This window comes from Schistocerca cancellata, chromosome 1 (genome assembly GCF_023864275.1).
Source record: "Schistocerca cancellata isolate TAMUIC-IGC-003103 chromosome 1, iqSchCanc2.1, whole genome shotgun sequence".
NCBI classification, from domain to species: Eukaryota; Metazoa; Arthropoda; class Insecta; order Orthoptera; family Acrididae; genus Schistocerca; species Schistocerca cancellata.
This window is the reverse complement of record NC_064626.1, coordinates 146,304,447-146,327,905: the sequence shown is the minus strand read 5'-3', so window position 1 is coordinate 146,327,905 and position 23,459 is coordinate 146,304,447. Positions and strand designations below refer to the sequence as shown.

The window sequence follows — 23,459 nt, the reverse complement described above, 5'->3', positions numbered from 1 at the left end:
TTCCCTGTCTCTCCAGCACCACAATCTTTTGTTTGGGTGAGGGTGGAGTTATATTAGTTATACCACAGCGGCATGCATCTACGTTTTCTTTGATCATAATGTCTATGCCGGTACCTGCGTCCATTCATTATCAACATAAAAATCTGTAACTGCCTCTAAATACAGTTCACAGTTCCTCGCAGTTACGTTTGTACTACCACCTTTCTTCCAACACCTAGGCCTAAAAGGCAGCCAGATAACTAATTCTGTTCCATAAAAGATTAACGCTACTCGTACATCTTGAATCCATTGATCATTAGGTGTCCCTTTAAGACTATGAGACAAAGTGTCAAACTTTGCTAGACTTGTCAAATATTTGACCATGTACGGCACTGTTTCATATGTTTGTCAAATACAGAGCAGATTTGCCGTGTTTGACAGAAATTTCGATTGACAGGAAATCTGACAAGATGACGGATGTTATGTGTGTTGATATATCGCCGCGCATGTTTAGCTAAAAAGAGTTCTCGCTGTATCGCAAGTTTACACAACTATCGAAACTGCGATCAAGGACAAAAAAAAAAAAAAAAAAAAAAAAAAAAAAAAAAAAAAAAAAAAAAACAGCACTGGCAATTACCAGAATGGTACAGTTTTTGCGTCTTCCCAGATGTATGTTACACAGAATCATTATTCTACACACAACATACAAGACGGAGTGCAATACAATAAAAAATGGAAGCTCTCCATTTCTTGCACTGACGAGGTAATTACATGCTTCCACGTTGTGGTATTTTAATGAGCTGTCAGTAGAGGAGCAAGTAGAAGTGAGTACATTGTTGTACACTTGTATCTTCTTTTTCAGTGTGAGGGCAAAGTAACTCAATTATTACACTACTGGCCATTAAAATTGCTACACCACGAAGATGACGTGCTACAGACGCGAAATTTAACCGACAGGAAGAAGATGCTGTGATATGCAAATGATTAGCTTTACAGAGCATTCACACAAGGTAGGCGCCGGTGGCGATACCTACAACGTGCTGACATGAGGAAATTTTCCAACCGATTTCTCATACACAAACAGCAGTTGAACAGCGTTGCCTGGTGAAACGTTGTTCAAATGGTTCAAATGGCTCTGAGCACTATGGGACTTAACTTCTATGGTCATCAGTCCCCTAGAACTTAGAACTACTTAAACCTAACTAACCTAAGGACATCACACAACACCCAGTCATCACGAGGTAGAGAAAATCCCAGACCCCGCCGGGAATCGAACCCGGGAACCCGGGCGCGGGAAGCGAGAACGCTACCGCACGACCACGAGCTGCGGACGGAAACGTTGTTGTGATGCCTCGTGTAAGGAGGATAAATGAGTACCATCACGTTTCCGACTTTCATAAAGGTCGGATTATAGCCTATCGTGATTGCGGTTTATCGTATTGCGACAGTGCTCCTCGCGTTGGTCGAGATCCAATGACTGTTAGCAGAATGTGGAATCGGTGGGTTCAGGAGGGTAATACGGAACGCCGTGCTGGATCCCAACGGCCTCGTATCACTAGCAGTCGAGATGACAGGCATTTTATCCGCATGGCTGTAACGGATCGTGCAGCCACGTCTCGATCCCTGACTCAACAGATGAGGACGTTTGCAAGACAACGACCATCTACATGAACAGTTCGACGATTGCAGCAGCATGGACTATCAGCTCGGAGATCATGGCTGAGGTTACCCTTGACGCTGCATTACAGACATGAGCGCCTGCAATGGTTTACTCAACGACGAACCTGGGTGCACCAATGGCAAAACGTCATTTTTTCGGATGAATCCAGGTTCTGTTTACAGCATCATGATGGTCGCATCCGTGTTTGGCGACATCGCAGTGAACGCATATTGGAAGCGTGTATTCGTCATCGCCATACTGGCGCATCACCCAGAGTGATGGTATGGGGTGCCATTGGTTACACGTCTCGGTCACCTCTTGTTCGCACTGACGGCACTTTGAACAGTGGACGTTACATTTCAGATGTGTTACGACCCGTGGCTCTGCCCTTCATTCGATCCCTGCGGAACCCTACATTTCAGCGGGATAATGCACGACCACATGTTGCAGGTCCTGTACGGGCCTTTCTGGATACAGAAAATGTTCGACTGCTGCCCTGGCCAGCACATTCTCCAGATCTCTCACCAATTGAAAACGTCTGTCAATGATGGCCGAGCAACTTTCCCGTCACAATACGCCAGTCACTACTCTTGATGAACTGAGGTATCGTGTTGAAGCTGCATGGGCAGCTGTACCTGTACACGCCATCCAAGCTCTGTTTGACTCAATGTCCAGGCGTATCAAGGCCGTTATTACGGCCAGAGGTGATTGTTCTGGGTACTGATTTCTAAGGATCTATGCACCCAAATTAAGTGAAAATGTAATCACATGTCAGTTCTAGTATAATATATTTGTCCAATGAATACTCGTTTATCATCTGCATTTCTTCTTGGTGTAGCAATTTTAATGGCCAGTAGTGCAAAACTCTGACTGTTCCTTCGGAGGAAGTTGATGTAAACATCAGGTTCTGATTATAGCAGATTTTTATGGGTATATTTCCCTCTCAGTATCAACCATTCATTGAATCAACGTTTCTTCTTCTTTATACATTTTTCCTTTCTTCTTAATATATTTGCAAAATTCAATGGAAGAAAAGCTTCGCCTACAATGGAAACTATTTCCACTAGTGTCAAATCCTTTGCGACATGAACAGCGCCTGCTTCAGAAGTGAGGTTAAATTGACAAATTTTGTTGGTACGTGTACGGGCTTCTTCGACAAACCCGTGGATAGAAAAGTGCGAATTGGAGACATAAGTTTCACTGTATACTGGCAGGGTGGGGCAAGCGCTTTAGAGACGGTGGATAGCAGCGGAGTCGGTTCCAGTTGGAATAAAAAAAAGGACAAAGTTGACATGAACTGTAATACAAAATTGTTTGTGCAATAAAATCCAGACTGCTGCTAACGTAGCTTAATGTTTTTATTGTGATGTATTCATTTCTGCTTAGACCATCTGCAAAATTATTATGAAATAAAAAATATTATGTAACATTCGCATTGGGTCCGTATATGGCAATCTAGTGGAAATGGATCCATCACAATAGAAACATTAAACTACCATAACAGCAATCTGGATTTTATTACATAATGTCTCCAACGCTGCGGACCCATTGGGTCGTAAAACAAAATTGTTTATTTCGAATGTTGCATTTTTTTCTTTCTACAAAATGTTATATATAGCTTTGTTTTCGCTTACCTACCCGTCATTGGACGCGCGTTTAGGAAGGGCGGAGGTCAAATTCATCCTCCATGCGAGATTTGAGTTCTCCAAAGCTTTCCTGAATTGCTGAAGCGGAAAGCTGTGATGCTCCCTTTTATACGGTGGATATTAATAGCCACTATTCAGAATGAAATTTTCACTCTGCAGCGGAGTGTGCGCTAATATGAAACTTCCTGGCAGATTAAAACTGTATGCCGGACCGAGACTTGAACTCGGGACCTTTGCCTTTCGCGGGCAAATGCTCTACCAACTGAGCTACCCAAGCACGACTCACGCCCTGTCCCCAGAGCTTCAATTCCGCCAGTACCACGTCTCCTACCTTCCAAACTTCGCAGAAGCTCTGCTGCATACCTTGCAGAGCTAGCACTCCTGGAATGAAGGGTATTGCGGAGACATGGCTTAGCCACAGCCTAGGGGATGTTTCCAGCATGAAATTTTCACTCTGCAGCGGAGTGTGCGCTGACAGGAAACTTCCTGGCAGATTAAAACTGTGTGCCGGACCGAGACTCGAACTCGGGACCTTTGCCTTTCGCGGACAAGTGCTCTACCAACTGCCCGCGAACGGCAAAGGTTCCGAGTTCGAGTCTCGGTCCAGTACACAGTTTTAATCTGCCAGGAAGTTTGATGGCCACTATTATTTATTTGTTTTAAATAACAGGATTTCAGCTCTATCTCAATATGGACACGCAGAAATGGCACATTTAACATTCATGCCCACGTCGCAGACTGGGTGAGAACTCTTTAATTCTGGTTTATATGGCGGCCATTCTACCCCAATTGTCACAAAATGTTAAACTTAAACCTCCCACTTTTTCAGAAGCTGCGGCAAAGCGACGAAATCTGATAAAATGGCCCCGTCAGTACTCAACAGGTACTATCTTAACGCAATTAAGGAACAAAAATTTCCAACATTTATCGCCCGCGAAATTTAACAGTAATGTTCTCTCCCGTGTCACCCCAAGAGATACAAGACAACAGCGAAGTTCCTCTTATTAATGATATTCAGTCTCAATCTTGTGTTCAGTTTGTATGGAAACGAGATTTTTTCCATTTTTGCATTTGAATGGGGGGGGGGGGGGGGATTGGTAGGAGACAAGCGGACGTCTCCACCTTGGCGAGCGTCGCTCGGCTGTCAGCGGCTGCGTAGCGCGTGACGCACACAAACAGCTGACGCGGGGGCCCAGACCGGGGGAGGCAACAGGTGGGCGGGGCATCGCCTTAGCTGCCGTGGTCGAAGCCAGTGAGTGCTCCACGGCCACGGGCCGGTTCTGTGGGTCTCAGCCTGCACCAGCCTCCGTACCTGGTTCAAGGGGCTCGTGACCTGAGCCCCCATCTTACTGTTACTCGCTCCTGTGAACGGGAACGCGTTATGCAGATCTTGGTGCCTCTCGCGTCCATCTAGAAAAGATAACCTGAAGATGCCTAAATAAGGCGAAACGCATCGTTGAAAAATAAAAAAAACTAAAATTGCAAGCAAGACTGTTTTTAACCAATATTGTTAAGCACTGGTTTGCTGTATGCCACATATGGATTGGAAGAATTACCAAAACTGTATACTTTTCGTACCATAAACGGCACCAACACGTTCCGACGTGGATTCACCAAAACCAGACCTTTCCGTTTTTCATACCATATACGGCAGCAATACGTTACCCGCCAGATTAGCCGAGAACGCTAATGCGCTGCTTCCTGGACTCGGGTAGGCTCACCGGCCCCAGATCGAATCCGCCCGGCGGATCACCGACGTCGGTGGGTGTGCCGGCCAGCCTGGATGTGGTTTCTAGGCGGCTTTCCACATCCCGCTAGGTGAATACCGGGCTGGTACCCACGTTCCGCCTCAGTTACATGACTCGCAGACATCTGAACGCACTATTCCATGAATTACACTAGACACAGACAGCTGGGGTACACTAATTCCGTCCCAGGGGTACGGGGTGGCGGCAGGAAGGGCATCCGGCCACCCCTTAACACTAAACTTGCCAAATCCGTCCCTAACAATGCCGACCCAGCGTCAACTCGGGACATGGCACAAGTGAAAGGAGAAGAAAACGGCAGCAATACCTTGCGACATGGATTCTACAATGTCTTGGCGCCCGACAACAGATGTGTATGCCTCAGCTGTCCTTGCTAACAAACAACCAGCCATTACAGAAAACAGAAGTTCCCCACTTCCCGCTGCCCGACTAACACCACGCAAGCGCTTTCGATGTGTTTCCTACGCACGGCTACACTGTTGACAAAAGTGGGGAGGGGGGAAGGGTGGGCAGCGTAATGACACCGCCCCCTCCCAAAAAGCATTTTACTAAAAGCTTTTTTCTTCATATACTGAGTTCCAAATTTTTAAGCTAACTTTCGGGGAATAAGGTACCGTTTAAACTCTGCAAGGACATTTGGAGTAAAAAAATCGATCTTTATGAATGCGAAAATTACACTCTATGAAACCGCTATAAAACCGCAGTCGCTCTATGCGGATGAGTGCATGAAAAAAGGGGAAGAGAACCTTTCGAGAGATTGTGAGACCCACCGTAAATGAAACTGGCAACTACAAATTAAGGAGTAACAAAGAGCACATCAAAAAACTTCCGAAACGCTCACACACAATCCGAAGGAGGTGATTCAGTTCATTTGGACACGTAAAATAATATAGGATAATTGACTAACTAAAAAATTCTTGCAATATTTCAGGAAAAAAAATCGATCATTAGACTCGAAAAGACGGAGGAGACTTATCGACAACACATACTGCATTTTAACAAGCAAATTTATGATACCGGTTACTCATATAGGCTGGCTATAATGCCCTGTACTGGCCTCAGTTATTAATGTATATACGGGACGCATACAGGCCATCACCAGCATTTACTATGTACCTACGTAGATAAGATTTTGACGTTGATACCTCAATCAGGATACTTTATGGTATCAACATAGGATTAAACAGCTAACCGGTTGCACATAATTGGTAGCGTCATTGACCTAGGTTTCGAAACCTACTAGGGGTGTCTTAATCAGAACGAAAATTTTGATACATCGTAAAATTACATTGCTGAAAAGCAATGGTCAGAATTTAGAGCACCTATGCTCACGTCAAAAGTGAAATAGCTGCTCTAAATTCTGACCATTGCTTTTTTAGCAATGTAATTTTACGATTTATCAAAATTTTCAGTCTGATGAAGACACCCTAGTAGATGTCGAAATCTACGTCACTGTACCTACCAATTATGTGCAACCGGTTGGCGTTTAATCCTATATTGAAACACCATACGGTTGTTGAGTAGTAGACATGTTTAAAACTTAATGGTATGTATAGCTGGCATGCATTGCTGTTAATCACGTAAATATATATTTTTTTATATTTCTTATGTATCGCCAGACCTGTTATAGATTTCGCTTCAGCTAATCGAACTTAGTTGGTTACACCATTGTTTTCCTATTTGTAACAGATCTGAAGATGGCAGTATCCGAAACTGATAACTGTGAATTGTAAAAATTGTGTGATCGAGATTGACCTTTACAAACAAAGTGCCATAACATGATTGCGGACTCATTTAAAGACTTTATGTCTTCAATTGGTAAATTTGTGTCTATTCAGGACAAGATTGAGGTAAAACATGCGCACTACAAAAGATGTAATGAAAATCTGGTTTGACAAATTCTGTTTGGATGGGAGCATTTCTCCTAAATATGTTAATGACAAGATTAATAATAGTTCTACAAATAAAGACGGAGGAGAGATGAACATAACTCACGAAGGTATCCAAAGCACAGAAGATTTCAAAATACAAACAACAAACTTCAAGGGGTTTGAAAAAAAAGAGAAGAAACGTGGAAATATCTTCACTCAGGATGAATAACAACAGCAGTAAGGGGAATGAAAATTTTTTTGGGGAGATGGAAATAAGCACGTTATTCAGAAGAACAATTCCTCTAAGTAACTGTTTTACGTTGTCCACAGTTGCCCACTGTCTACGAGAGTAGAGGAAGGAAAGGAACTGTACAAGAATCTAAAGTTTTTCTTCCACGCGACGCTCGAATCTCATTATTCACGCTCTCCCGCAGCGGGTTCGCAACATACTGTCTTCTGAGAATTGCAGGTCTGGTATCACAGAACATACTTTCGAGGAGCGTCATGCTCGTACGCTGTGCACTCCCGTAGTGCAACGGAACGCAACGGTGCCGCTGCCCTCGGGTAACGCTGGGGAAGCACTTCGGGAGGAATGAGTCGGCCAGTGTGTTACAGGGTAGCGTGCTCCACTGCGCACCTCTGTCGCTGAGTCACTCCACATCGTGACCTCGTGCCGTAACATCTCTACTGCTTTTGTCACCTGTCCACATAAAAGGCACTGTCTTTATCACGTGCACTGTTCTGTGGTGCGTTGTAGCTGGTAAACCTTGTGTTTCGCTTTAGGAATAGAGTATAATGAAATTACAGTTTTCATTTTGCACGTGTGATAGTTTTACAGTGTGTAGAAACATGTTTCCCGCTTGTTTTCAAACTTAGTTCAACCTGTTCCCGTGAGTGGCGCTATCACAGCATGTCTTCAAGATGGCTGCTACACTTGACGTTCGTCAGAAGCAACGTGCTGTCATAGAATTCCTGTGCTGTGAAAACGAGACAGTGGGAAACATCCACAAGAGGTTGAAAAAGGTGTATGGAGATGCTGCTGTCGATCGCAGTAGAGTTAGTTGGTGGGCAAGCGTGATGAAAGCGGGCACGGCAGTATTGAGGATTGTCCTCGCAGCGGCAGGCCTCGTACTGCACACACTCCAGACAATGTGCAGAGAGTTAACGAATTGGTGACTGCTGACAGACGCATCACAGTGAACGAATTGTCACGCTACGTTGGGATAGGGGAAGGAAGTGTTCGCAGAATACTGAAAGTGTTGGCGTTAAAAAAGGTTTGCGCCGGGTGGGTTCCTAGGATGTTGACAGAGGCTCACAAAGAAACAAGAAAAACGGTGTGCAGAGAACTTTTGGAACAGTACGAGAGTGGTGGAGATGATTTTCTTGGAAGAATTGTAACAGGTGATGAAACATGGCTCCATCATATTTCACCAGAGACGAAGAGGCAATAAATGGAATGGCATAATGTAAATTCACCCAAGAAAAAAAAAATTCAAAACCACACCTTCTGCTGGAAAAGTTATGGCTACGGTGTTTTTCGATTCCGAAGGACTCTTGCTTGTGGACATCATGCCAAGTGGAACCACCATAAATTCTGATGCATATGTGACGACACTGAAGAAACTTCAAGCTCGACTCAGTCGTGTTCGACCACATCGGCAAAAGCATGATGTTTTGCTGTTGCACGACAATGCACGGCCACATGTCAATCAAAAAACCATGGAAGTGATCACAAAACTCTGATGGACAACACTGAAACACCCACCTTACGGTCCTGACCTGGCTCCATGTGACTATCATCTCTTTGGGAAACTGAAAGACTCTCTTCGTGGAATAAGGTTTGAAGATGATGACTCCCTTGTGCACGCTGCCAAACAGTGACTCCAACACGTTGGTCCAGAATTCTACCGTGCGGGTATACTGGCGCTGGTTCCAAGATGGCGTAAGGCAGTTGCGAGGGATGGAAATTACGTGGACAAATGAAAATATTGTTCCTAAAGGATGTATCTACACACTGTAAAACTTTTAAACATGTAGAATAAAAGATGGATTAAAAAAAATAGTGTGCATTTCTTTTGGAGTGACACTCGTATTTTAGGCGAGCGACGTTTTCGTTATTGAGCGTAGCATGCAAAGGAAAGTGAACCTTAACTACGATTTGTATTTACTCCGCAAAATTCTTTACGGTGTGTGACGGAGGGTACTTCCGTTATTACACACACTTCCCTTTTTTCTTCTTCTATTTGTGAATTGTGCGCGGTTAAACTGCACACGAGCTCTAAGTCCGATTTTTCCCGTAGCAGTCATTTCGCGAGATGGTCGAGGATGATTACCTGAAAACTATTTATTATAATTCTAATGAGACAATACACAGCATTTGCAGATACATCAATTTTCGACGTAGTCCCCGTGACGTATGAGGGGTGCATTGCATCCACGCGAGAGGAATCCTTTTATTTCGACCTCTTTATTGTAGAGCTATGGCGTCAGTCCTTGCTCGATCTCTTAGTCTGAGGTAGCTAGGAGTGCAGGTTTCATCTTCTGTAAAAAATCCGTCCCAAAACCCATTACCAACGACCTGGAAACGACGAAAAAGTTCCTCAGAAGCAGAGTTTCGACGATCTTTCAACTCTGCAGTGAACTGACACTTGCAGCACTTCACGGAGGATATTGTGTTAAAAACCAACACTAATATCCAAAATAGTGGCTATTTCATTTACGGCAGTACGCTTCACAAGCTCTTTCACTGCGGCTTTGTTTTACTTCGTCACTGCGCGGTGTGTCTGATGCGGGCGTGGAGCGTGTTCCAAAGAAGGTACGCCTCTTTCAGAGTTTCGGCATCATTCATAGACTTGCTCCAGAGACACACGAATCACCGTACTGGGCTTGCGATGCGTTTCCACAACTTTACCGGTATCACTATTTAAAAAAAAAAAAAAAAAAAGAAGAAGAAGAAGAAGGATCACAGCTAGTTTCTCCAGTGCGATGCAAATCGAAAATGTGTCGGCCATCTCTGACACAGCTTCCTTTTCTGTATGTAACAACAGGCTGCCAATTGACGAAATCTTGCGGTTCCGTCCGAGGGGCTGGGTTGTATTTCAACCTGGATGCAGCCCGAAAAGATGTCATCATCAATATACACCGGGAAAGACTACATTCATACTTCCAATTACTGGTTATTTGTCGAAACTCAAGGATAACGCAGTCAACTGCAAGTTGACAGTACAATAATCCTCGTATGTGGCAGTAACTTATAATACTAGGCGCTCAGTCCGGAACCGCGTGACTGCTACGGTCGCAGGTTCGAATCCTGCCTCGGGCATGGATGTGTGTGATGTCCTTAGGTTAGTTAGGTTTAAGTAGTTCTAAGTTCTAGGGGACTGATGACCACAGATGTTAAGTCCCATAGTGCTCAGAGCCATTTTAACTAATAATAACGAATGGTAGTTAACTGAGGAGCACGCAATCTCAGTGCAATGCATAAAACGTTTTAGTATTTCTAGATCCGTTCAATTGTTACAAGAAGGCCAGATTCAGCCATTATATGCGGTCATCTTCAGGCCGTACAATGCTTATCACGGCAAACTGTCATGGTTGTCTAATCACCACTTGTCATACCTTAAGTGGTGATCTGACAACTCTTGACGATTTGCTGCGATAAGCATGACTGTCCGTAACTGCTGACGCCGGTCGCCTTGTAATTACAGTAGAGATCCAGAAATACAGTACTGCAAAGTTTTACCCAGGCCGTAGTATGTTGTCTGACTCTTTGTAGAACAGTGGTTTCCAGCCTAGGGGTAACCCCCTGAGGACTAAAATGAAAATTTCTGAGGGGTAAAAACCAAACGATTCGATTCTGTTTGTCACGAAACAAAATTATCTTCAAAAGATCATTATTATTATCACAATTTTGTGACACTCTAGTATTGATTACGTAAATTATCAATAATTACTTTTTCTCAATTAGTAATATTAATGCGGTGGAGGTTACAGGTTTCTCACATACTCCACCCACTGCACACATATGTTATACTTTGTCCCGTACATCGCTGATGATAAAGGTGAGACATATGTAACAAGTACTAAATATCTCAAGAAAATGTCTTCTCCAAGTAGCAGATATTACCTGCAGTACTCCAGAAATTGCTTCATTACTCGCTTAGAAACCGAGAAATGTATTAATTGACAGCACGACACAGTAGTAACTACATATGGGCTACTATAGTGCTGTACACATTGTTAGTATTATTATTATTATTAGAGTGGTTAGACACAAAGTATTAACAACCTTAAGTCATCAAATTTCTGCCACTTCAGAAATAAGGAATGCAGCGATCAAGTCATTCACGAACTGTAAGCATAGTGCACATATCTCAACCAGCCTGATTCGAAGGGGGGTTGCAGATGCAGATCCAGCAAGTGCCGCAGTGAAGAGAAGTAATGCTGGGGAGTTATGTTTTGTAACAACTGTGTACCCTCACACACACACACACACACACACACACACACACACACACACAAATTAAACATAACTCATCTGTCATCATTTTAAAAATAAGTGTTCCAAGAAAAGTTTTTCATTCTACAGTTTAGTTAGGTGCGGAAGCTGGTGATGACGTGGAGGAGGGGCGGGTAAGGGTGGAGATAATAGCTTATGTTTGATTGTACTCAGGGGTAATGTTCTAAGAAAGGTTGCGAACCGCTGTCTTAGAACGTACGCTATCGAAATTTCAATAGTACCCGTGCCACTTTCACGCGTACTATTCGAACCTGTCAGGAAATGCGTCTTTCTTCTTTGGATCTTCTGTATCTCATGTATTTACCCCACCTGATAGCAGCATCACACTGCCGAATAAAAAGATCAGTCCAATGAAGGTTCTCTATGCTACTTATTTCGCACGTTTAGGATTCTCTTAATCTGGCATCTCCTTTTCCTAGAACTGGTTTTCTACGGCCATTCAATATTTGGTCATTCCATCGAGAATGAACTGCGTTCCCTGCACGAATCGTCGGTGCTCTGCACATCTTGCATTTCGCTAGTTTTCTGGAGCATTCGCCAACAGCCTCACGGAACTTGCGACGAATCCGCAACATAACTACTACATGTACGAACAGTAATGACCCCTGTAATACTTCGTTAGCCTACTCTCGGAGTTACGTAGTTACGTGGTTATAAAACGGTTTCACTACGTTAAACGGGACGCACTTAGCTCCCATCTACTAGGAAGTTATGATTTCAGTAACATAGCTGGTCCCTTACTCGGCGTGCTCGTCTTTTGTTCGGTGCATTTTATATTTCCGGACTATACTTGAATTTACAGCAGGTAGGAATTTAGTTATTGGATACCTAGGAAAAGCAATATACCACCGCTACCACCACCTATTTTACGAGCAGCTTGGAAACGTTTTATGACGTGAATTTCACTTCTTTAGAGTAGGAATCGCAGTAAGAGGAATTATGACATTAAATGGTAAGCTTATCTTCCACTCTGCCCTATTTTGTTTTCCAAAGACGCAGACTAAATTTTATTATTATTATTTTTTCTAAATTAAACATATGCTAATTTTTAGCGTTTTAGAATGGAAGCTATTTCAAACACGTATGTCTCTTTGTATTCAACAGAACAAAGTTTGTGAAAACAACTGTTTCTCCTTTCTTTAAGGTCGATAGAAACTGCACCGTGACATCACGTATTTAGTTTATCAGACCGCATGGGGAAAGTCGCACGTGCGTCCTTCAAACAAACGCGCATAGTCCTCGATAAAAACACAGCTGTTTCCACAGAGCTCGTTCGCTTCCACGCAATGTCGCACACACACACATTTACCTTGGTTTTATAAATCAAATTCCGACATGCCAAAACAAAATCTCGTAGTATATTTACACAGCGGCTTCATGCACCGGTTTCTCAAGCCATCTGCAGCACTGGTCTGGGGATGGTCTTATGGACCGAAATCGGTAAACAGAATTTTAAATGAAAGCTTACTGCGATGAGGACTGCTTTTTATTTTTTAAAAAAGGTGAAATTCTTAGGATCATCGTCGAACGTGAAAAAGACATATTCATATTTTGATTGCTGAAACGATATGTTAAAACGCCGTAATCGGCTTTACTAATATCGACAAGACACTTGACTACCGTCCTTACGCGGTTTGGTAAAATGGTGCTATAAATCAGTTACACAGGAATTACACCTGCGAAAGTAGCAAAATAACGGACTTTATTAAGCAAAAGTTTTTCTAAATATGTGCGGAAATTCCAAGTATGCAATAGGGAAGATGTCACTTGTTCATGTCATTTTAATTAGAAAGATAGAAATGGGAGGATTCAATCCTCACATACATGATCTATGACTTTCTAGCATGCAGCAATCTGAAAGTGTGCAGACAGCTTTCCTCAAGGCGAGAAACAAAGCATCAAACAGGATGCTTCTGGGTCTCCTAAACGAAATAGGCGATACCTTCGGCCGAAGAATTATAGCGTCATTGAGTATTGTTGGGTTAAACTTGTGCGATTTCGGCATTTCCGAGGTTTTAGGCGTACATTGCGTAATACCAATATGTTTGCTTGCTTACGGGATGAGAAAAAGAATGGAATGGTTGGAGTTTAACGCGGTCTCCACAGTAACTGGTGAAAAAGCACCAATGCTTCCCTAGCATGTCCTTCAACTCTTATAACGGTAGTCTGGTTCGGATAAAGGTTGTAAATAACCTTTTGTTCTCCATATTTTATACCTGCTACTTTCAGAATTTCTAAGAATGTATTCCAGTACATACTGTCAAAAGCTTTTTCTAAATCTACAACTGCTATAAATAGAGGTTTGACTTCGTTGAATTTATCTTCTAGAATACAGAGGCTGACATAAGTATTCGATCATAGATCATATTTACTAGTTCTGTCATATCTACAGATATGCAAAGAAGGTAGACATAAATGCAAGTGGTACAAAATAAAGTTGTATCTTCTACTAAATATACACGAGGTCCAAGTAAAACATTCATATTTCTTTACGTACTACACGATTAAGTAATAAAAAGTGGGGGTTCCTATTTTAAAAAATGCAATTGATATCCGTTTGACCTATGGCAGCGCCATCTAGCGGGCCAACCATAGCGCCATCTGGTTTCCCCCTTCAAGCTGGACAAATTTCGTTCTTTGTAGTTTTTTCGTTTGACGCTTATTTCGCGAGATATTTGGCCCGGTCACTACCAAAGGACCACCCTGTATATTTTCAAATTGTTTACAGATCAACCTTATCCCCTTCAAAATACTCTCCATTACAACTAATACCTTTGTCCCACCGGTGCTTCCACTGTTCGAAACATTTCTTGTAGTCATCTTTAGAAGTGGCTGACAGCTCCTTCCTCGCTTTTTCTTGAATTCTTCAATGTTGTCAAATCGGTGTCCGTTCATGCCCCTTCTCATGAGTGGAAATAAGAAAAAGTCACAAAAGAGCCAGGTCAGGTAAATAAGGTGCATGGGGCAGCGGAACCGCGCCATTTTTAGCCAAAAACTGACAGACATGGCTGTGTGTGGAGATGCATTGTCGTGTTGGAAGAACCAGTCTCCTGTCTGCCACAGATCGGATCTTTTTGACGAACACTGTTGCGCAATCTTCTTAAAAGTTGCAAATAAAAGATTTGATTGACGGTCTGACCTGGTGGAACAAACTCTGAGCACTGTGGGACTTAACATCTGAGGTCATCAGTCCCCTAAACTTAGAACTACTTAAACCTAACTAACCTAAGGACGTCTCACACATTCATGCCCGAGGCAGGATTCGAACCTGTGACCGTAGCAGCAGCATGGTTCCGGACTGAAGCGCCTAGAACCGCTCGGCCTGAAATGGCAATTAGCGGTAGAAGTGTGTACTACACAAGCTCCACCTATGGCAACGTTATGCCGGTTTTTTTATGTGTACCCCCTCGTAAACTCGTGACAAGCAACTACAATATATTTCCACTACCAGAAAGCAAGAAATACTTTAATCATCTCTTCGTCTGGACATAAGTATTCGAACAGAGAACAGCTAGGGTTTTCTACGAATTACTGCCCTTACCCTTTTGGACACTGACTGTACATGTTATTTGGTGACTGCATAGTCCACATGTCTCTACTCAGTTAGAATCTCGTTCAGATGGTTCTTACTCCAGCTCTGGTGTTTCCTGACACGACCTTCGAGTTCATGCCAGATGACCTCTATAAGATTTAAATCTAGAGACTGGGGCAATGTCTTCAAAGTGTGAGGGTGCTTTACCAGAGCCAAACCCTCACAGTTACAGCAGTATGCTTCGGGTAATTGTCCTGCTGGAAGTAATAATCATTTTGTAATACCATTCTCCTTAAGATCATTTTCAAGAATTTTCTTGTTTGCTAACTTGTCCATAATCCCACCCATGAACACCAGTCCCTCAACGTCTGATGAAGCCACACAGCCCCATACCACAACACTGCTGTCTCCAGGTCTCACTACAGCGACCACGTTCTCGGGATCCCATTCTTTATTTGGTAGCCGCCACACTGTAACACGTCCACTACCCTCGCATAAGCAGCATTTGCTCTCGTCCTACCAGAGAACGTGATCGTAGAATTCTGTTGGTTTCAACAAGTCCTGGTTAGCGCGTTCTAGACGGTTTTTAGAATCATGCGATTTACATGTGGTTTCCTCCTACGAAGGGTTTTAGAACATATTCTGTATTCGAACATTATGAAGTACCTCGAAGAAATCGATTTATTGACATATAGTCAGCACGGATTCAGAAAATATCGTTCTTGTGAAACACAACTAGCTCTTTATAGTGATGAAGTAATGAGTGCTATCGACAGGGGATGTCAAATTTATTCCATATTTTTAGATTTCCATAAGGCTTTCGACACCGTTCCTCACAAGCGTCTTCTAATCAAACTGCGTGCCTACGGAGTATCGCCTCAGTTGTGCGACTGGATTCATGATTTCCTGTCAGAAAGGTCACAGTTCGTAGTAATAGACGGAAAGTCATCGAGTAAAACAGAAGTAATATCCAGCGTTCCCCAAGGAAGTGTTACAGGCCCTCTATTGTTTCTGATCAATATTAACGACGTAGGAGACAATCTGAGAAGCCCTCTTAGATTGCTTGCAGATGATGCTGTCATTTACCGTCTTGTAAAGTCATCAGATGATCAAAACGACTTGAAAAATGATTTAGATAAGATATTGTATAGTGCGAAAAGTGGCAATTGAACCCTGAATAAAAAAAAAGTGCGAAGTTATTCACATGAGTGCTAAAAGAAAACAGCTAAATTTCGATTACGCGATAAGTCACACAAATCTGAGGGCTGTAAATTCAACTAAATACTTAGGGATTACAATTAGAGATAACCTAAATTGGAACGATCACATAGATAATACTGTGGGTAGAGCAAACGAATGACTGCGATTCATTGGCAGAACACTTAGAAGGTGCAACAGGTCTACCAAAGATACTGCTTACACTACACTTGTCCGCCCTATTCCGTAGTACTGCTGTGTGGGATCCGCATCAGGTGGGACTGACGGATGACATCGAAAAAGTACAAAGAAGGGCAGCTCGTTTTGTATTATCGCGAAATAGGGGAGATAATGTCACAGACATGATACGTGAATTGGAGTGGCAATCATTAAAACAAAGGCGTTTTTCGTTGTGACTGGATCTTCTCATGAAATTTCAATCACCAGTTTTCTCCTCCGATTGCGAAAACATTCTGTTGGCACCCACATACATAGGGAGAAATGATCATCACGATAAAATAAGAGGAATCAGGACTCGCACAGAAAAATTTAAGTGCTGGTTTTTCCCGCGGACCGTTTGAGAGTGGAACGGTAGAGAGACAGCATGAAGGTGGTTCACTGAACCCTCTGCCAGGCACTTTATTGTGAATAGCAGAGTCATCACGTAGATGTAGATGTGAACACGAGCATTGTAACCGGCACTATTTAAAGCCCGTTCAAATGTTCTTGTGCGTAAAACAGTGCCAGAAATGTCGTTCAAGGCTTCCTCTAATGTCAGATGCCGTCACCATTGGATTGTGCTCTGCCTGATTCGGAAACAGAACTAATATTTACTGAAATCCGAGTGGAATATTTTCCTCTCTCTCGCAAAGATTGTCCGTTTGTATCACATAACATTGAGCACACCACATAGGAGTACACGGTGGTTCAGCTGCTACTACCGATGTCGCTTTATGTAAGCCGCAATATCACAGCTGTGTAGTAGGAAATTGAATGTAGTTCAATTTTGTACTGGATACATTTTCGCTTGAGCCACGGTTTTCGAAATACTCAAGAAAAACGTACAAGAGTGAGTTTTAAGCGCATCCCCAATCCCAAACTCAGCCCCCAGCGGTGAGGATTCTAGTATGTTGCCTTTCTGTAGGACTAATAGTTTGCACGCAGCGAGCGAGAAAGTATGAAAAGCGAGCGAGACAATATAAAAATCTCGCGCGTAGTTTTTGACGGCCACATATAACGCTGCGTGTTGCATAAAACGACAGCGGTGGAGGTCGCTCTGTGTGATACACGTACAAATGCAGTCAATACAGCGCATAGTAATATGGCTTTTAACGGCGTATTGGTTATAACAGCGAAATCTAACAGTCCCGACTAAATCCCATGCAAACGTCATATTTAAAAAAAGCGCTTAGTACGACATCGCTTATTGCGACTTATCGTACAAAACAACGCATTTTTATTACATTTTACGAGAAACGTATACGCTATATCGTCCAATGTTCAGTTTTGTTTGCTGCGTATTTGAGGATTACTAACGACAACAGGACACTTATCTTCAAAATCTTGTTTTCTGCAAACTGCTGGATTCAAATGAGGCGTTAAAACGATCGCAGCGTCAGATACAAAACGCGTACGCACATCTCAAATGCAAAAAAGTAGACAAAGACAACTGACTACGTTAAGTAGGACAATATACTGTAATATACATTGTTGTATTGTATTTTAAAGTTAAAGCAACTGGTTCAAAAACCAAACCACACTATCTTCCCTGTGATTGTGGAAAGCTAGAAATTTAAGTTCCAATATGTGTTTTTTTCTCAAACCACAAAAGTGGAATTATAATGTATTCGTTACTGATGCTTTGTGGATATGTGTGTTAGATATTTTCAACGAGTTAGTACAGTACACCACATTTGTACAACATTTTACAGAGAACCATAGAACAAAGTGCAGGCTTTCCTGCAATTTATGCATAGAATACTCTTCATTTTTGTGCTGTTGATTAATTTCTGTAACACGGCAACTGAAACGAAGTTACGTCATTCATGACTATTATACACGGTGATAAAAAAGTCAGTATAAGTTTGAAAACTGAATAAATCACGGAATAATGTAGATAGAGAGGTGCAAATGGACACACGTGCTTGGAATGACATGGGGTTTTATTAGAACCAAAAATATACGAAAGTTCACAAAATGTCCGACAGATGGCGCTTCATCTGATCAGAATAGCAATAATTAGCATAACAAAGTAAGACAAAGCAAAGATGATGTTATTTACAGGAAATGCTCAATATGTCCACCATCATTCCTCAACAATAACTGTAGTCAAGGAATAATGTTGTGAACAACACTGTAAAGCATGTCCAGAGTTATGGTGAGGCATTGGCGTCGGATGTTGTCTTTCAGCATCCCTAGAGATGTCGGTCGATCACGATACACTTGCGACTTCAGGTAACCCCAAAGCCAATAATTGCACGGACTGGAGGTCTGGGGACCTGGGAGGCCAAGCATGACGAAAGTGGCGGCTGAGCACACGATGATCACCAAACGACGCGCGCAAGAGATCTTTCACGCGTCTAGCAATATGGGGTGGAGCGCCATCCTGCATAAACATCGTACGTTCCAGCAGGTGTTTATCAGCCAGGCTGGGGATGATGCGATTCCGTAACATATCGGCGTACCTCTCACCCGTCACGGTAGCAGTTTTTCTGTCCAGCGCCATCTGTCGAACATTTTGTGAACTTTTTTTTGGTACTAATAAAACCCCATGTCATTCCACGCAAGTGTGTTAATTTTTACCTCTCTATCTACATTATTCCGTGGTTTATTAAGTTTTCAAATTTATACTGACTTTTTGATCACCCGGTACTATCCTGCCTGCACTTGCATTTAAAACATGCTCAACGTTTTATCTCATTCATTATCCAAGACCGCTTTCGATATTACTGAACAACTTACATTGTTGCTACTTGTTCCTTCGCTTATAACAGTTTTTTTCTGGAATATTATTGCTGTACGTACTGCATAAACACAAAGATTCCTCTTCAATCCATCTCGAAAAATACTCTCTTTTTGAAGAGCTAACTCTATGGTAGCCTAAAATCTGCAGATACGAAATTTTTATCAAAGAAACAATGCAAAAACCCGCTTTATACACGACTATCGGCTATAGCGACGGTAAACCGTCGGTCCCTCGACGTCGTTATAACCGGTTTTGACTGTACTAATACGATTTCCCAGAGACTTGGGGTCGTACTTCGATAAACGGACACGCCCGGCCACGTGCTTCTTCCACGCTGCCTGTGTACTCTGGCCACTGGGCCACGCGGTGAGTGTTGTTATAAACACTGCCGTGGCAGAAGCTGGTCGCGGCGCGTCGCTCCAACTTCGTGCCGTGTTGTTGACGTCGCTTGCTCCGGCCATTAGACTCAATTAGGCGCGCGCCGCTAACTCGTTTGGCTGCCCACACGCCGAGTTGCCTTCGCTCGGGAGGAAGCCGCGGAATCGTACCCATCACAGGCAATCACGGCCGAGCTGTGCCACACCACACACCAGCCACTTGCTCAGTCTCTGACAAGACGCGCATTGTCAGGAAAACGTGGCACCACCACACGTGTATGGAACAGCTAACACATAACGTGGCCAGAAAGCAACAGCATCCGTAACCACCGCCTATTTGGGAGGCAAATTCGAATGTTTACCACATCAAATGCGCCGTGGAGACCATCTTTACGGCTCAGTCTTCTGTTCGTTGTACCACCAAGCAAAACGCTTGAGTTCCAAACACGTGCAACGCGGTTGTGTGTATACATCCTTCCTCCTACGACCCCTCAACACTTAACATGCATATCAATTCTAAGAAAACAATCTAAGAAAAACATAAACGCAAAACGAGGGAATTAATGCGAACGGAACGGAAAATTGGGCCGGCCGCTGTGGTCGAGCGGTTCTAGGCGCTTCAGTCCGGAACCGCGCTGCTGCTACGGTCGCAGGTTCGAATCCTCGCTCGGGCATTGCTGTGTGCGATGTCCTTAGGTTAGTTAAGTTTAAGTACACTCATGCTCATCAATTAAGGATAATACTGGTGGGCGGTTTGTGGGTTTAAAGCACCTCGGGGTATGACCATGCGGTGCATCTGACCTGCGGTCGTCGAGCGGTGGCGCTGGCAACAGTCCACATACGCAGAGGTGTGTTGGTGCGTGTCATAGTACGGTGCAATGAGTAACTGTGCAGCCGTTTTCAGACGTGCTAATGGTGACTCTGTGTTGAAAGCTCAAAGAACACATTTTGATGACGTTATGAGGGGTAGAATACTAGGGCGACTGGAGGCTGGCCGAACACAGCAGGTCGTAGCACTGGCACTCCGTGTGCCACAAAGTGTGATCTCAAGATTATGGCAAAGATTCCAGCAGACAGGAAACGTGTCCAGATGCTACAGTACGGGACGTCCACAGTGTACAACACCACAAGAAGACCGATGTCTCACCATCATTGCCCGCAGACAGCTACGGAGTACTGCAGGTAGCCTTGCTCGGGACCTTACCGCAGCTGCTGGAACAGTTGTCTGCAGACACACAGTCTACAGACGACTGAACAGACATGGTTTATTCGCCCGGAGACCTGCAAGGTGCATACCACTGACCCCTGGTCACAGGAGAGCCCGTAAAGCCTGGTGTCAAGAACACAGTACATGGTCATTGGAACAGTGGTCCCAGGTTATGTTCACGGAAGAGTCCAGGTATAGTCTGAACAGTGATTCTCGCCGGGTTTGCATCTGACGTGAACCAGGAACCAGATACCAACCCCTTAATGTCCTTGAAAGGGACCTGTGTGGAGGTCGTGGTTTGATGGTGTGGGGTGGGATTGTGACAGGTGCACGTACACACCTGCATCTCTTTGACAGAGGAACTGTAGCAGGTCAGGTGTATCGGGACGTCATTTTGCACCAGTATGTCCGCCTTTCAGGGGTGCAGTGGGTCCCACCTTCCTCCTGACGGATGATAACGCACGGGCCCACCGAGCTGCCATCATGGAGGAGTACCTTGAAACAGAAGATATCAGGCGAATGGAGTGGCCTGCCTGTTCTCCACACTTAAACCACATCGAGCACGTCTGGGATGCTCTCGGTCGACGTATCGCTGTACGTCTTCAAACCCCTACGACACCACAGGAGCTCCGGCAGGCACTGGTGCAAGAATGGGAGGCTATATCCCAGCAGCTGCTCGACCACCTGATCCAGAGTATGCCAACCCGTTGTGTGGCCTGTGTACGTGTGCACGGTGATCATATCCCATATTGATGTCGGGGTACACGCGCAGGAAACAGTGGCGTTTTGTAGCACATGTGTTTCGGGACAGTTTTCTCAACTTATCACCAGTACCGTGGACTTACAGATCTGTGTCGTGTGTGTTCCCTATGTGCCTATGCTATTAGCGCCGGTTTTGTGTAGTGTCACGTTATGTGGCACCACATTCTGTAATTATCCTTAATTTAAGAGCATCAGTGTAGTTCTACGTCTAGGGGACTGATGGCTTCAGATGTTAAGTCCCATAGTGCTTGGAGCCATTTGAACAATTTTTGAACGGAAATCGGTAGGTGTGATGTACATGTACAGACAGACAAATGATCAAAATTTCAGAAAAATTTGATATTTATTCAAGAGAGAGAGCTTCACAAACTGAGCAAGTCAATGATGCGTTGGTCCACCTCTGGCCGTTATGTAAGCAGTTATTCCGCTTGAAATTGACTGATAAGAGCTGATGGATGTCCTCCTGAGGGACATCTTCCGAAATGTTGTACCATTGACGCGTTAGGTCTTCAAAATCCTGAGATGGTTGGACAGCCCTACCCTTAATGCTCAAAACGTTCTCTATTGGGGAGAGATCCGGCGACCTTGCTGCCAAAGTACGGTTTGACAAGCACGAAGAGGAGCCGTACAAACTCTTGCTGTGTGCCGGCGGGTGTTATCTTGTTGAAATGTTAGCCCAGGATGGCTCGACATGAAGGTTAACAAAACGGAGCATAGAATATCGTCGAGGTACCGGTGTGCTGTAAGGGTACCACGGATAAGAACCGAAGGGGTCCTGTTATGGAATGAAATGGCATCCCACACCATCATTCCTGATTGTCGGGCCGTACGGCGCGCGACAGTGAGGTTGGTATCCCACCGCTGTCAGGGGCGTTTCCAGATACGTCTTCGGCCTGGAATATCATTGATGGAGCTGAATATTATCTTCGGTGATGAGCCCCCTCTGGTTGTCATTCGCGGCATCCTTACAGAACAGCGGGATCTCGACGATGCTCTATGCTCCGTTTTGTTACCCTTCATGGCGAGCCATCCTGGGCTTACGTTTCAGCAAGATAATGTACGCCCGCGCACGGAGAGAGTTTCCATCGCTTGTCTTCGTGCTTGCAGAACCCTACTTTGGCCAGCAAGGTCGCCGGATCTTAGTCCAACTGAGAACATTTGGAGCATTATGGGCAAAGCCTTCCAACCAGCTCAGTATTTTGACGATCCAATGCGCCAATTTGGCAGAGTTTGGCACGATACTCCTCAGCAGGGCATCAAACAACCCTATCAGTCAATGCCAAGCTGAATAACTGCTTGTATATGGGCCAAAGGTGGACCAACGTATCACTGACTTCGACATAAAAGTTTACTGGGTTTGGTACCGCGTCATAATGTAAAAACTACTGCTGCAATAGAAAAACCAACGTTTCGGCCACGATTGCTGCAATCGTTGGTTTTTCTATAGCAGCAGTAGTTTTTACATTATGACGCGGTACCACACCCAGAAAACTTTTATGTCGACTGACGCTGGCCGCGGAAGCCTACGCAATTATAGTATCACTAACTTGTTCAGTTTCTGAAGCTCTCTGTCTCTTGAATAAATAAGCAATTTTTCTGAAACTGTGATCATCTGCTAGCCTGTACATGTACATGCATCTACCGATTTCTGACCCACTCGGATAATTCCTTCGTGGTGCGTCTTTGTTTTTCTCCCTTAAAGTGTATGTAGCCAACATACACCAAACAAAAAAATAAGTCACACTCACGAGAAATCACACTAATACCGTGTAACTTTGTTTCCTATTTTGAAAATCGCTTCGAATCGGCGAGGAAGGAATCGACAAGTTTCTTCGGGTCTGACGCTTCCAACTGGAGCCACTCATTGAAGATTATACTGCGTAGAGCGACCAAACTGCGGAGATAATGAATACCACGATTCATCCACCATTTGCAAATAGTCGCACACAAATGGCGCCATTTGATGTGGTATGGTGTG

General features: G+C 43.9%; 1 protein-coding gene and 1 non-coding gene across 2 annotated transcripts in view; both read right to left on the bottom strand.

The window, feature by feature from the left end:
* The window catches only part of LOC126167194 (leucine-rich repeat-containing protein 15-like), a 151,300-nt gene that overhangs the window by 111,480 nt on the left and 16,361 nt on the right, over window positions 1–23,459 (bottom strand). The window lies entirely within an intron of this gene.
* Trnas-cga (transfer RNA serine (anticodon CGA)) lies at window positions 3,489–3,563 on the bottom strand. Its single transcript has one exon. It is a non-coding gene; the product is annotated as a tRNA-Ser (tRNA).